This window comes from Caretta caretta, chromosome 7, assembly GCF_965140235.1.
Source record: "Caretta caretta isolate rCarCar2 chromosome 7, rCarCar1.hap1, whole genome shotgun sequence".
Lineage (NCBI taxonomy): Eukaryota > Metazoa > Chordata > Testudines > Cheloniidae > Caretta > Caretta caretta.
Genome location: NC_134212.1, coordinates 79,575,746 through 79,592,102, shown reverse-complemented (window position 1 = coordinate 79,592,102; position 16,357 = coordinate 79,575,746). Strand labels below are relative to the sequence as shown.

General features: G+C 41.6%; 1 long non-coding RNA gene across 2 annotated transcripts in view; it reads right to left on the bottom strand.

Annotated features, from left to right (window-relative positions):
• LOC125640199 (uncharacterized) overlaps positions 1-16,357 on the bottom strand; it is a 590,047-nt gene that overhangs the window by 544,809 nt on the left and 28,881 nt on the right. The window lies entirely within an intron of this gene.

Sequence of the window (16,357 nt, the reverse complement as noted above, 5' to 3'; positions counted from 1 at the left end):
AGTTTACCAAAAAATTCACTGCTTTAAAAAAATATGAACTTTCCCACGGTTTCAAAACAAAAAAACTGGAATGTGTGTGTAAAGTTCTCCACCAGCTGATGTTTTTACTCCTCACCATCAGCCTTTTTCCATCCACTGGAAAAGAGGGGATGAACAGATCTAACAAAGGAGACTAACCTTGGATATGTGTAATACAAGTTACAAATAAGTAGTTAGGAGCAAATGACTGACAAGTGGACTTATTACATAAGGCAAATTTTCCCATCTTTTTAATATTCACTGTTCAAGTCAAACTTTCCACGTGACTTAAAAGAATTAGTTTTGAGAGTAAAAAGAAACTGATTGTTATAGCATAAAAGTAAATGACATTCCACACCTCCCTCACTGAACTGATGAATAGAATTGAATTATATTCAAAGCATGTCATACCAGTCTCTAAATATTAGAACTACATTTCGTAATGTATCACGGAAGATCACAAGTTATTGCTTATTAAAATAAGTTTTTCTATCTTCCCCCCATTCTATGCCTTAGCATGTTTTTGCAGCTTTCTGAGGTGCACCCCATTTGCCAAGTTTTAGAATTCTAGTCTGACAAATTCTTAATAGTGCCCCACACACATATTAAGGAAATATTCCTAAACAAAAAGCTCTTAGGCAGGTTCAGGACACTAGAGATCTGCCACTTTAAAATGTTAGACTAGTGTAGTAATTTGTTTTTGCAATCAAAACATCAATTTTAAAGACACTAAATCAGAGCATTGTAGCTTAAAAAACCCAGATACAGAAACACAGGAAACATTCAGTAAAACTGCCATGAACACCAACCTTTATTCTTGCCTCTTACCCTCACTTATCATCCATGGACACATGGAAGAAGTGGTTACATGAAAGAAAATAAGTTTTTCGTGTAGTGTGGTCTTCCTCCCCGAAGCACCCAGCTTTACAGACTGCATGCATGTTACATACAGGGGCATCTCAGGCTTCTATCAGAATGTGTAGAGTCTTGAGGGTCTATGGCCTATATTTAGATTGGACATTAAAAGGGTTTCTCCCTATACTGTATCTGGAGCAGGTAGTCTTTACGAAATTAAGAGTCAGTAAATGAGGTCAAGTGTGGGGACAAGGCGTCATGTAGATTGCCTCAGAAAAGCTCTAAGTGAGAGGCAGCCTCTGGTTTGCATTGCAAGCGTGGGTAAGATCTTCCGACTTCAGTTAGAAGGCAAATTCAGTGTACAGGCCAGTATGTAGACATTCATACAGAATATCAGAGGAGCAAGCATCCCATAGTAGGAAGTTAGATGGTGCTTGATTGGTGGGTTGCAAGGTGGCATAATTAAGTTGGTACTGGAAACTTTACTATGCTCAGGCTTGCTAGCTTTTGTGATTTAAGCTAGTTAAAAGGAAGAACCACTGTGGAGAACCACTAAATAAAACAAGTTATACATTTACATAAAGCTGTTTTTGAGATATGACACTGAGCCCAGTGCTAGCCTTCTTCATCCTGCCAGTTTACTCAGCCCATCAAAGAGGCAGAAAGAGGCAAGCTGTACTGCATTCATCTTCTCTTGAATCATCACCATCATCCAAAAGGACATGCCTCAGCTAAAGCCACTTCATTCAAATTCATTAATCTAAAATAGAAACCAGAGCCAAAGCTAACAGACAGTATGCTTGTTTACAGATCCAAAGGTTAATAGGTTCATAAAGGAGATCACTGGTACCCGGTAGGCAACGGTGGTAAGTACCCCAGACTTGTCATCCAGGCTGATTTTAAACATTTAAGTTAACTAGCCCACATATGCAGAATCCCCAAATTTCATCTCCTAATTTGCCTCCCTAGAACTTCCATAGGTCATCTCTGGTCAGGCTATACAGCCAGTCACCCCTTGGATTGGTCTTCAGATTAGATTTCATTATTGAGTCCATCACAACCAAGTCACTGTCCAGGATGGATCACCATCTACCAGTTGCCAAGAAACAGACTCATAACCCTGATTAGACTGCAAGAACTCAGACTTCAAATTTCAAAGCATGCTTAAGGACTCCAGCCCACAAAAAAACCTAGTACCAAGTGCTGTGAAAACGGTCATCCTACTTGGCTGAAAAGATCGTGCGCATCCAGGAAGGAGTCTCAGACTCACTCTATACTACCCAAACACCTGCATTCCCAGAGTTCAGTATATTCGCTAATCAAGAGCTATGAACATCGTAAAGGAGTCTCAACCCAATACCTGTGAATCTGACCCATGCCCTCCTGGCTGATGAAAGTCATGAACGGGTGACATTCATAACCAAAATCGCCAACGCTTCAGTCAAGGAAGGAACTTTCCCCTTCCTAAAAAAATGAACAAAACAAAACCAAAAAAAAAAACCTCAACAAAAACAAAGAAAACAAAACCCCACCGCATACACACACACATAAAATAGTGCAACTGACACTGAAGAAATATATCCTGGGTACATCTGTTCTAGCCAACTACCACCCGGTATCAAGTCTTCTGTTTCTGAGCAAGCTCAAAGAATCTAGTCAAAAGGCCAACTAAAACACTCAGACTGAAGCCAGTATCCTGGACCCAACACAGGAACGGAAACTGCTTTAGTGGTACTGGTGAATCATCACCCATTGCCAATGAATGGTGGGAAAATATCCCTGGTCATCTTTCTGGATCTCTGCAGTACTTGAAAGTCAGCTATGAAATATTGTTGTCCACCTGAAAGAGGTAGCAGGGATCCAGGAGAATGCACTAAAATGGCTTAAGTTCTTCCCGGGGGACACACCCAAAGAGTGGCAATGGGAAACTGCACTTCTACCACTAGACCCCCTTTCACTCCTGGAATCCCACAGGATCAATTCTCTGTCCTGTCCCATTCAACATCTACACAGAGCCAGATGAAATGGACTCAAGTGCCAGCAACATGCAGATGACAACTCTACCCATCTTCACTTCATATGACCACTCAACTACCACCAAGATGGCCCAGTGTTTGGATGAAATCAGCTCATGGATGAACAGCAGCTGCATAAAGCTGAATGTGAGCAAAACAGATGTTACATCGATGTGCAGAAGAGAACAATGTGAGGAATTTGTTGCGATGATACAGTTTTCGGTTGAAGGCACACCCACAGTTGCTTAAATCAGTCTATTTCAGGAATGCTCCTGGATTTGTCACTGAAGCTAAGACTTCAAAAGGCAGCATCCACGAGTGAAGCTTTCCACCATCTCCAGTTGGCTAAGAGACTATCCCATCCTGCAAGTGACCTGGCCTTGGTTATTCACACTTTTGCACTGATATAATTTAAGAATGTTTTCTCATCACATGTAAAGGCTGAAGCCTTCATCCCATGGAATTCCAGCTGATATAGAAAGCTACAGCATCTCTTCTCTGCAAAATGGACTACCACAAGCAATCAAACCGATCTTCTACTCACTACACTGGCTACTGAGTCAGGTTTATGGTCTCAGTCCTTTCCTTCAGTGTGCTCAAAGGCCCAGGTTCAGCATATCTAAAAGATACTAAAGGATAAAGACCGTGATTGACAACTCTGGTCTTCTGCACAGTGGAGCATTCTACGCTAAGTGTAAAGTTCTCTCTCTGCACAGATGAGCTTTTTCGTGGTCTGGCCCACAAACTCTGACAGGAAGTGAGGGTCCTCACAAACCTCACCACTTTCCATTCTAAGTGTAAGACACTTCAACCTTGTTAAGGTTAGAGAAGACAGAGCAACATGTATATTTTAAAAAGGAAACCACAGAACAAAAAACAAATTCCACTGTAAATATATTCCTCCAAGGAGAGAAGAAGGGAGAAAAACCATGTCAGTGTATACTTGCCAGAACTCGGGTACTGTGATTAAAGTAGCATAAGAACCTACATAAAATAGACTAAAATGTCCCCTAAAGTAAAATGTTGACTAAATACTCTCTCTCATTCACCTCAAACTTTCACAAAAGAACTGCTCTGTGGCACACAATAGAAACGTGGAGCATAAGATATTATGAGGATCTTAGAAGAAAGGGAATGTAAATGAAAAGCTGCAGTTAGATTTGGAGTTGTGTTTTGAAATGAAAAGCTTCATGAAGAATAGTAAATTCTCTACATTTTGTTTAATCGCATCACATACCATTGACTCAGCTAAGAGCAGAGCACAAGGCTTTTCAAAAGTTTAACAGTGCAGACATTGACAAAGAGGCTTAGTTTGCTAATTTGCCTTGGAAATTGTTAAAACTTCCTTAGATTTCCATACACACACAGTTTACAAATTAATCTACTAGATTTGTTTGTATTTTTCATTAATGTTAGCAGTAAGCTTTATTGCAGTCTTCTCAACATTGGCACCAGTTAAGTAGTAAACAAGTGTTTAGCCATAGACTATTATATGTTACAGCAGAGGTTCCCTATTCACTGGAGTGTATAGCACCAGTCTAGTTTGTCTTGATTGACACTATACTATTAAATTATGTACTTCTCAGAGAATGGTTCAGTAGTTGTATCACTGAGATCAAACTGAGAAAGGTTATCATCTGAACACTAAAAAACAGAGTAAAAGAGCAGCAGTACTCTGTTGTCAGTTTCCTCAAAAAAAGATTAGTATATTAGAGGGAAAATGACTGAAGTTACAGAAAGTCTTCCTTCCCCGCCCCCTCACTATTTGTTTCAAGTATATCTTAAGACTGAAATCCACTCTACCTCAGAGCTTGATTGATGTAGGTACAGGGTCACAACTGCTAACTTGGGTCCCAGTCCTGCAAAGAGTTATGCATGTACTTAAAGTAAGGAACAAGTCTTTGATCCTCTAAAAAGAGCCCGGGATCCTGAAGTCTGTCTGGTGACTTCTTGTTCCTCTCAATGTACACTTCAGATAGTTTCTAAAGACATACGTTGGAAACTAGATGAACTGGTGTCTTCAGCTGCTAAGGTTATGAGAACTACATTATTGCTAGGAACAATACTTTCCTATGTAGTGCTAATGTGTCATCATGAATTACTGACATTCTGTGAAAGCATGTGTACTTCCAGTGCTGATTAAAACGGGCCCTAACCATGATTAAAATCTTGTTTTATATGTACAGTAACTCCCCAATTAATGTCCTCTCGCTTAATGTTGTTTTGATCTTATGTCCCTGCTCCATTACAGAACATGCTCCGTTTAAAGTTGTGCAATGCTCAGCTATAACATCATTTGGCTGCCTGCTTTGTTCACAGCTGGCAGCCCCCCTATTAGCTACCCTACTCCCCCGCCGGCAGACCCCACAGATCAGCGCCTTCCCCCTGCTCCCCCACTTCCTGCCTGCGGCAATCAGCTGGTTTGTGGCATTCAGGAGGCAGGAGCGAGGACTTGCCGTGCATGCTCCCCCTCCCTCCCCGCCTCCTGAATGCCACAAACCAGCTGATTGTCACAGGCAGGAGGCAAGGGAGGGAGAGGGGAGGCTGCGCGCCGAGTTCTCGCTCCTCCCCTCCTGAACACCGCAAACCAGCTGATTGCCATGGGTAGGAGGCAGGGGAGGGAGGGGGGAGGAGCGAGGACATGGCATGTGGAGTAAAGGGGGAGGAGGTGAGGATGGGGTGGGGGGAAGAGGCGGATTAAGGCTGGCTTGCAAATCCTGAGTGATGATGATCCTGACAGGGAACGCAGATCCAAAGTGATTAGGGGAGTTGGTCAGCTAATAACTTGTTATAAAGAAACTTACCAAGAAAAAAAAAAAGGAAAGCAAACAATCTCTAGATGTGTTTTTTCGAGTTCAGAAAGTTCAGCAAGAGGAGCAGCTGGACAATCCACCCTCTTCCACTCCCTGACTCCACCACCTCAACCAAGCTTCATACTCCACAATGAAGATTGTAGTATTAAACTGTTTCTTTAAAATGGTTTAAAACGTATACCTGTATTAAATTGCTTGCTTAAAATTGTTTAAAATGTATATAATGCCTTTTGTCTGGCAAAAAAAATTCCCTGGAACCTAACGCCTCCTATTTACATTAATTCTTATGGGGAAATTGGATTCGCTTAACATCGTTTCACTTAAAGTCACATTTTTCAGGAACATAACTACAACGTTAAGTGAGGAGTTACTGTACCTATACTGTTGCTGTTTTTTCTGGAAGTGTCCTTCTCAGAAATAATATTTAGTACCAGACACCTTAAAATATTATTGAATGGGATATTTTATATAGAATAGCGCTTCAGACTTAGTTTCCCCATCTTGGAGGAGATTTCCTTCCCTCCAGTGTGGAGTCTATTGAACAACTAGTTCCTGTACATAAATCAAGTAATTTTGAGGCTCCAGGACTCTACCTAAATTTATATCCCATTGTACAGAACTATCCCTCATCCGCAATCATTGTCTATTGATGAACTGAGGAGAAAAGAAGCCCTACCATTTGAGAAGAAGGAAAGAGTGCTATTATCTACAGTGCTTTAGATATTTAGGTAATGCAGTTAAATAAGGTAAAAGAATAGCTCTGTTTGGGGGCAATAAAGCAATTTTTGGCTATAATTCCAAAGATACCTTGCCATTTTTGTTGAGGTCCCCTCCCCACTCACCCAGAACACCATGCACCAACAAATTGGGGGAGGAAGATCTCCTCAGATTTATTGCTGCTCTCAGGTTTAGTTCAAACAGCATTTATAAACAGTTTTGTTCTTTGAGATTGACACATAATCCAAGCTAGTCTCCCTTATGAAAAGCTATTGTTTTTCAACTAAACCCTAACTAATTTGTGCCCAAAATATTCAACTTGTGAAAACGGCACTAAGTTTTCTGACAAATGTTTTAAAATAACCTGAGTGGTGGCCATGTCTCTCACCCTCATCTTCATGCCTTCTTCCAAAAGAGAGATCTTTCCTACTATAAGCATGGGTCACCCTGCTACTCTTCACTTAAAATTAATCCTTAAAACTCATTTCTGCTTTGAGGCCCACAAATGTTAGTCCATGTGAGTAAAGTGATGCCTCTACTTCCATTGAAAAACAAATTCTAAATAGCATCATCCTCCAGGTCTCTCAGTATTTTTATATCCAATGTAAGCCTGTCTTCTTAGTCCCCAGACCCTGCAATGGAATCTGTCAGCAGACTGATTTCAGTAGGGCTCTGGGGTAGAACAATGGCACACATTGCAGGAACATGTGGGCAGAATTAGGGCATCAGACCGTGAACTCCTCAGAGCAGGACTCTGTGCCTTCCTTTGTTCCTTGGACAGATGCTGGACAGTCTGTCGGTACTTATCAAATACATACCAGAATTTGGCTTTTGAGTAATGTCTCAAAAAACAAAACAAATGTCTTTAATCTTCTTTCCACCTCTACCCTCATCTTTTGTGTCATTCCTCCATTTACTTTATGCATCTCCACCTATATTGCTACGTTTGCATGCCTGGGGAGTGGATGATGGGTGAGGGCTGATGATGAATGGGGAAGAGACCCCTGCTCCAGGTAGAATAATTCATCTCCCCCATGTTAAATCTTCCCCCTTCATGTCTTGTTGATTTCTTAAGAAAAGAGTGAGATGAACATCTATTTCATTTCCTGAAATTCAGCATTATGTAGATAAGATAAGAGATATAAGTAAAGATTCAGAAAATAAAAATAAAAAAAGATTGTCCTGACTTCAGGTTTTGAATTGATTTCTTCTCTCTTTGTCACCTAAACCATTGTTTAGAAAAAGTTACTGTAATGAAAGGCTCAAACTCAACCTCTTAAAAGAAACCCAGTCCCATGGACTGTATCTGGAGGATGTCTGTAGATGTTTTCTAAGACATTGTTTTAGACACAGATATGACTTAAAATTTAAAATAAAAATATTCTAAGAAACCAATGATTTTCCATTTCAGATGCTTTCATCTTGGGCTCTGCAAAAGCCTTCTGAGGTTCCCTGATCTTTCTAAATCAACATCAGGAACATAGAGGAGCCATAGACCATTTTTACTGAAAGTCCCTGGACATCTTAGTTCAGTTCTCCAAACAATTTTAAACATGTATAGAGTGTAAGATCAGAAGGGTCTCTTAGATCATCTGACTTCCTGTATATCGCAGATAACTGAATTTCACCAAGCTACCCCTATTTCAATCCTCAGGAAACTGAACTGCTCCATGCTACAAGGGAAAAAATAATGAGATAAACCAAGGTACCCCCAATACCCCAGGCCAACTGATTAGATCAGATATACCCAGATGAGCCTAACAGACAATCCACGCTCTGTGGTTTAGAGGAATACAAAAAAGCCCCAAATTCACAGCCCATCTGTCCTTGGGGAAGATTGCTTCCCAATTCCAAATCCGATTCTCAGTTTAACCCTGAGCATGTGAGCAAGTAATACCTCTAGAAAGAGGATTCTCTGTACCACCTCTGAGCACCAGTTCACCCTGTCTGGTGGACCATCTCCAGCTGTGGTCAATCCCTGATGCCTCAGAGGAAGGCAAAAAACCCAGGATACATCTGGCCAACTGTTCACCTGGGGGAAACAAATCCCTTCATGACTTCTACAGTCAATCTGCTAAAGTCCTGAAGCCTGAGATTTCATTAGTCATGGTCTCAATACAGAACTGCAAGTGTTATGTGCATATTGAGGGCAATGTAGAGATTTTTGTCCCTTTCATGGTCAGAGGAATGGAATAGATGGGAGCGGGGGACAGAAATCAGATTTACAGGCCCAAAAGGGCCCAAAGCACCCACCCCCACAGAACACACAGGCTGCAGAAAGATATTTAGTCTCACTTCAAAGTCTCCAAGTGATAATGAGTCCACCACCTCCCTTGGCAAGCTGGTCCAATGTTTAGTTACCCTAACTGCAAAGACATTGCATCTTATTTCAAAGTTAAACTTCCAGTCACTGGATCTTGTTAATTCATTTGTCAGCAAGATTAAGATGCGTCCCTCCTCCCACCAGATATCTTTTACAGAGTTAGTACCTATATACAGTGATCAGATCTAAGAAGCTGAATAGGCTGAGCTCCTTAAGCCTCACATCCTAAGGCTTTTTGTTTTCCAGGATCTGGATCATTGTATGTCCCTCATTTGAACTCTCAAGTATTTCCATATCCTTCTTTAAGCATGGACACAGTATTCTTGTAGTGGTTTTACCAATGCTGTGCACACAGACAAGATAACTTCCCTACTTCTACTTTTTACATAACAGGATCACATTAGCCCTTTTTGTCACTGTACCAAGAGCTCATGAGAGGCAGTTGTCTCTGACCACCCTTAAGTCCTTCTGAGTAGCTGCTTTTTCACCATGAAAGTTTAGGGCAGACTAAATGCTGTCCAAAATGTGTAGGAGATCTCTCATGAAACTTTTCAAAGTTTGGAACCATTATAACTAGTTAAAGCACATCACAAGCCTACGTTGTACTAAGATGAGATAATTGACAAGATGCAACATGACATAACATCCTCATAAGATTGAGAATGTCAGAAAATAATGTCCCAGTATCAACTTATTCAGAATCAAATTCATATTTAATTCATTAATCACTAATAAGTGGCTTTGAGAGTTCTGCTCAAGCCAACATGCTTTTATTTTTGTTTCAGCAGACTGAAGTTTAATGAATCTCCTAGAGAGACACCCTACTGTTTTAAGCTTCAGTAGGTCTATCAATTAATAGCATCCTGAGTCAATATTCAATTTTTTGGTCAGCTTTGATATTTGATGCTACAATAGTTACCATTAAAATATCATAATTTGTCAAGTTACTACAATGTAGTATGTAAGATACCACCTTCCCACCACCCCTCATGCTCCACCTTATCCCCTCCCTCCCATATGTAGTTTAGAGAACAAATGTGGAACTGTATTTCAGATACCATATGATTACTGGTTGACCACTGAATATAGGGATGAGGAATCCAAAATTTAGAAGTTTTGTTTGGAAAAGTCAGTACAAATTTTGGAAGCATGACTGAACAGCTAGGAGTAACTTCAGTGGAGCCAGGATTACATCCTTGGAGTCTGCAAAGTGTTGCTGTAGCTGTGACAGGAACATGCCTTCTTGTGCAGTTTAATATATTTTTGCTTTCACTGCGGCCAAGAATAGCCTCATGATATTTCACTGTTTCTGATTTTAATCCCAGCATGTGTTGGGACTGAAGAATGGTAGGAACACAAAAAAAATTAATTCTTTAAAAAAGGAAGACTGAACTTTTGTACCTGGAAACAGACGTGGTTCAGGTTTAAGAGAGGGATTCTCACTTTCACTACATCTCCCATATACTGTGAGGGCAGCAGAAAATGACTCCACAAAAACCATTTAAGTGGCTGGAGAAGTACTCCCCTGGTGCAGACAGTGCACAGGGCAGCCACAAGCAGCCCTACAAGCTTACCCCTTCTATTTTATGCATGCACAGATGCCCTCCTAAGCTATATGAGGCAGATCCGGCTCCTGAAGCAGAATTGAGAGGCCCTCCCTTCCATAGAGCTGCAAGTTTTGTGCTGTGCTTAAGAAGTGAAGCACCAAATATCAATCTAGATTTTCATGTGACTTTTGTGTCAGTTCACATTTTTATCCAAACACATCCCTGGTACAAAGCAGGAGTTACGACTACTCACATCTGTAACATAGGTTTCAGAGTAACAGCCGTGTTAGTCTGTATTCGCAAAAAGAAAAGGAGTACTTGTGGCACCTTAGAGACTAACCAATTTATTTGAGTATGAGCTTTCGTGAGCTACAGCTCACTTCATCGGATGCACACTTTGAGAGGAGGTATTTTTTCATGCTTTGTGTGTATATAAAAAGATCTTCTACACTTTCCACAGTATGCATCCGATGAAGTGAGCTGTAGCTCACGAAAGCTTATGCTCAAATAAATTGGTTAGTCTCTAAGGTGCCACAAGTCCTCCTTTTCTTTTATCTGTAACATATGATCTTCAAATTGTGATAGCCCCCAAACATAAGCTAGACCAGTGGTTCTCAACCAGGGGTACACAGAGGTCTTCCAGGGGGTACATCAACTCACCTAGATATTTGCCTTGTTTTACAACACGCTACATAAAAAGCACTAGTGAAGTCAGCACAGCACGAACTAAAATTTCATACGACCTGTTTATATTGCTCTACATACTATGCACTCAGATGTAAGTATAATATTTATATTCCAATTGATTTGTTTTATCATTATATGGTAAAAATGAGAAAGTAAGCAATTTTTCAGTGACAGTGTGCTGTGACGCTTCTGCATTTTTATATCTCATTTTATAAGCAAATAGATTTTAAATGAGGTGAAACTTGGGGTACGCAAGACAAATCAGACTCCTGAAAGGGGTACAGTAGTCTGGAAAAGTTGAGAGCCACTAAGCTAGACAATCTGACCCACAGAAACAGCCATTGGATTCTCCATTATTGACTGATTGTTAATGCTGCTCACTGATTTCAAAGGCAAAATTGGGAGATTCTGGCTTCGGACTTCTTGAAATACAACAAAGAAGTATTTTACCTCTGCTACAGAATCTGAATGGGCCCAGGAGGGATGGTTTACCAGAGTGCCTGCTGCAATGGTCGTTGACAGATAGTGGAAGATAAAAAATGTGAAAAGTTCTTCCAAAACAAAACAGTTCTCTGTAATTAAGTTTAGTCCTTCTGAAGACTGCCAAACTGATAAAGGACACGCAAGCCCGCTGTGGTTTAGCAAAATGCATAATATATGAAAGCTTCACGGCACTACTCCATCTATATGTTTCAACCCAGATCATCTGAAGAACAGACACTCCGTGCATGGCCCATGAAGCTGATTTTTGTCAGACACCTATGCTCAAGGTCAAGAGTGTGAAATGTATGAGCTAGCACTATGCTACCCTAGTTAGTGACGGAGGCAGACAAGACTTATTTGCCTCCAATGTATTGGTAGAGAAAATGATTGCTAGTTCATCTAGACTCATCCATCTATTGTGAATGCAATCCATGAGCTGCAAAAGTGTTACATTAAAATTATGTCTAATCATTCATATAGCTTTTAGTGGGATTCACTATAAAATATTTAAAGATTGTATTTGGTGAGTTCTGGGCTTTTTGCCTACTGCAGGGGTCTTGACTTCCTTAGGCTTCTTCTAAAAGAAAAATTTGCATAATATTTTTTAAAGATCTATCATAGTTAAAGGTGTAGGTGTTAGTTATCCACATTTTTTTTTCAAAAGCAAGTCTTGCTGCCTGAGTAAATCAATATCTAATTAAGTTGCAGAAAAATCTTGAGATTTTTCCTCACAATCCCCTTCCTGTGCAGCTATCTCGGAACAAATGAATAAGAGAGATCTGACAGGCCAGCCAAGCTAAAGTAAATTAACAGAACTTGTTGCGGGGTGGTGGGGGTGGGGAGAAGAAGAAGAAAAACAAAAGAAAAAAAAAGGTCTTGTTTAGACTTATTTTCAAACTATTCTGTTAAAGTTTAGGAAGCTCACTTGTCAATAGTTCACCAAGTTCTATTTCCTAGTGAATAATTTATTTAAGTTTTCTCCTTTCTGGTCACAAGTTAATTATGACCAGACTTCAATTTTTCAAATTGTTATTCAGAAAGTTACATAAATATATTTCAGCCTAAAGTCTTTCAAGGACTAATCACCTCTGCTGTGTCTCTCAACATTTGTTAGTTATTCGTATTGTTTAGATGGTCATACTAAGTTACTGTGTAGCATTTCTGATCTGTGATTAGATTTTTTGTTTTGTTGTGTTTTTTTAAACACAAGAAAAGGCGAGAAGTTCTCCATCAACACACAAGTATTCAAGCACCTTTTCCTTTCTACTAACATCCTTATAAACAAGCAACAGAACTACTTGAATGAATGTTCATAGATGCTGTTTCTAAAATATTGATTCACCTTTGTCACTTAGTAAAAATAGCCATGGACTATCACTGCTGTACAGTATATGACAAACTAAACTAAACTAAAAATATGCTTCCAAATGGTCTGTCAAAAATGGCATTGCTGAAGTGCCTTCTCATGTCAGTACAAGTATTATATAAGCTTTTGTTTACAATAATTATTGACAGCAACCAAAAAAGGACAGAGTTTACCACTTAGAGTACAAGACATCAATGCTTTCTTACACATAAGACTAGATATGGCCCTTCCAAATGCTGTCACTTCCACTCATTTTAACTGAGGTTACATCAGTATCTTAAGTACCCTCTTGCATCTCTAATTACCAAAAGAAACATTCTGAACACCATCTACTGTATTTGATTATCTAGTGATTAGCAATACTTGGTCTAAGTGTTGGTGGCCTGCGATATACATCAGGTCCAGACTAGATGATCTAGTGGTTCCCACTGGCCTTAAGCTTTGTGATTCTGAAACTGTCCAGATTTTAAGGGTCCACTCTACGGTTACAGAAGGGCAACCTTGAGAAGCCAGACTCAAGACTCATTTCTTTTAGTTTTGTTCCATATTACATACCAGCCTTTGATTACTGCTTCCATCTCCCTTTAATTTAGGGGGAAATAAATTAGATTTAGATAAATGAATTGGTCTTAATTTTATTGAGTCTGATTTATACTCTAACACAAGCTTGTCTGCCTACTACTTGCAAATTACAATATTACATTTATTTGAATTTGGGAAAAAATTAAGCACTATTCTAAATGAAGCTCTTGGCAGCTAGTCCCATTTCATTTCTTACTAATGAGTAAAGCTTGGCTAATAAAGTAGTAAAAATCACAATCCAGACTGTTGAATTTGAAAACAGACAGTGGATTAAATTCAGAGGTAATGAGTGAGGACATCCCTTACACCTATTTATTAGAGCCGGGGGAAAACGGTTTTCCCCATCCTGTGACAATTTTTGAAATTTTCCACTCATCCTGAATCTGGACTGATAATCCAAACAAAAATTCAGTTTTGGTCAACTGAAACCCCACTTTATTTAGTTAATTCTGAAGTTTTGTTTTAATTTGTTGCTTTTTTGGAACTTTTAGTATAAGTTAGAATTTTGAAACAAAGTCATACAGCCAAAACCAAACTTTGTTTTGAACATCTCCGAACTTGACAGCAGGATGCTTCAATAATTTTGGAACTTTTTTCAAATGAGGGGATCCATCAGAAGCAACTCCATCCTCAAACAGAGTTGATTTTAGCAAATCAGCATTGTGCAACAAAAGTATAGTCAGAAAATTCCCACTCAGCTCTACATTTATCTCCAGTACTGGCAGAATGGATGCAATCCTAGTGGCAAGCTGTGACATTTAGTTCCCCCTTATCGGAGGGGCTTGCAAACCCAGGGATTGGACCAATCTCTACTAGTAATTCATCGGTTCCACATCACCTGTGAAAGTTATTTTCCCTTGCTGTTGTGTCCCACATCCCGAGGGAGACTTTTCTCCTGTGCTGCTAAAACTAAATTGAATCTTGATTCCTGAAGCACCGTGATTGATATTCATCTTGTTCCACTATATTGCTCGCTAAAAAAGCAGACCACCACTAGAGTAGAGTAGAATAGAATAGAAGAATCATAGAATATCAGGGTTGGAAGGGACCTCAGAAGGTCATCTAGTCCAACCTCCTGCTCAAAGCAGGACCAATCCCCAATTTCTGCCCCAGATCCCTAAATGGCCCCCTCAGGGATTGAACTCTCAACCCTGGGTTTAGCAGGCCAATGCTCAAACCACTGAGCTATCCCTCCCCCCAGTAAGTGAGTAAAGTGGATGGGTCAGGAAGGAGGGGAAAGGAGACACCAGGACACCAATGAGGCTTCTCTCAATTGTTATGCACGGTCTTCGGCTGTCTGCAAGAGTTCTTTCAATGGAACAGGAACTCAACTGAGTAGTTTAAATTTAAGAAGAGCCCAAACCTGCAAAGCTGTTCTGTTGGTTTCCAGATACTTTAGTTGCAACACTACTCTAGAAATTGACAGATAACAATGCTATGACATCAATCCAGCACCCACTGAAGTCAACAGGAGTCAGCATTACATGATCTATCAGCAGCTACATGTTGTCCCTAACTGATGCCCCTCCTTCCCCCCCAAAGAAGCAAAACATGTGACAGACTAGCTAACGTACAATCAATGAGTGAGAAACTGTGGTATAGCTAGCTCTACGGCTCAGATGCTCTCTAAAAAACACTGGCTTCACTTCTAAGCATGTCTAACTCTAGGCTTTGAAATGGCCCAAAAGGGAGAGCATCAGATGTGCTTAAAGCTAGCAGGGTATCACTATCACTTTTCTCCTCTTACTAGTGGTGGCAGTCTGTTCAGCGAAATAAGGTAATGCCACAAGAAAGGCTAATATTCGATCCACAGGCACCGTAAACTTTAGGCAGAGGTGAAAGTAAGCCTGTATGCCCCAGTACGGCGTACCAGAAAGAGCTGGTGCGCCATACCGGGACTGGCTTTCCCAGATGGCAATTTAAAGCCCTAGGGTAGCGGCGGCGGGGCTCTGGCGGGGATTTAAAGGGCCCCAGAGCTCCAGCCACCGCTACCCCCCCTGAGGCCCTTTAAATCTCCACCGGAGCCCTGCTGAAGCCCTGGGGTAGTGGCGGTGGGGCTCCGGAGGGGATTTAAAGGGCCGGGGCGGTAGCAGCTGCCGGAGCACCAAGCCCTTTAAATCCCCACCTGAGCCCTGCTGCCGAAGCCCTGGGGTAGTGGCGGTGGGGCTCCGGAGGGGATTTAAAGGGCTGGGGTGGTAACAGCTGCTGAAGCCCCAAGCCCTTTAAATCTCCCCGTGAGCCATGCTGCCTGAGCCCTGGGGTAGCGGCAGTGGGTCTCTGGCGGGGATTTAAAGGGCCCCGGAGCTCCAGCTGCCGCCAGTGCCCTGGTCCTTTAAATCCCCGCCAGAGCCCTGCTGCCGAAGCCCTGCGGTAGCGGTGGTGGGGCTCTGGAGTGGGTTTAAAGGGCTGGGGCGGTAGCGGCAGCTGGATCCCCGGGGCCCTTTAAATCCCCGACGGAGCCTGGCTGCCGCTACCCCAGGGCTCAGGCAGCAGGGCTCAGGAGGGGATTTAAAGGGCTCGGGCAGCCGCTACCACAGCTGAGCCCCAGGCCCTTTAAAGCTCTGCCAGAGCCCAGGGTAGCCAGAGCCCAGGGCTCCTCAATGATTTAAAGTCCCAGGGCTCCACTGCGGTAACGGCAGCTGGAGCCCTGGGCCCTTTAAATCGCCCCCGAACCCCAGGGTTCCCAGCCACCTCTGCAGCTGGTAGCTCGGGGGTGATGTAAAGGGCCCCGGGCTCCCAGCCACCACTACCACAGCTGGAGCTCTGGCCCTTTAGATCAAGATTTAAAGCCACGCACCTTCCAGTTGAGGCCACACCCCCTGCTCAGGACTCCGGCGTACCAGTAAGTCCTCTAACTTACGTTCACCCCTGACTTTAGGATTGGGTGCACAAGTCTGCCAGCACACAATAAGGGGCCCTATACATGGTGTAATAAAGGAGTAATGAGCCAG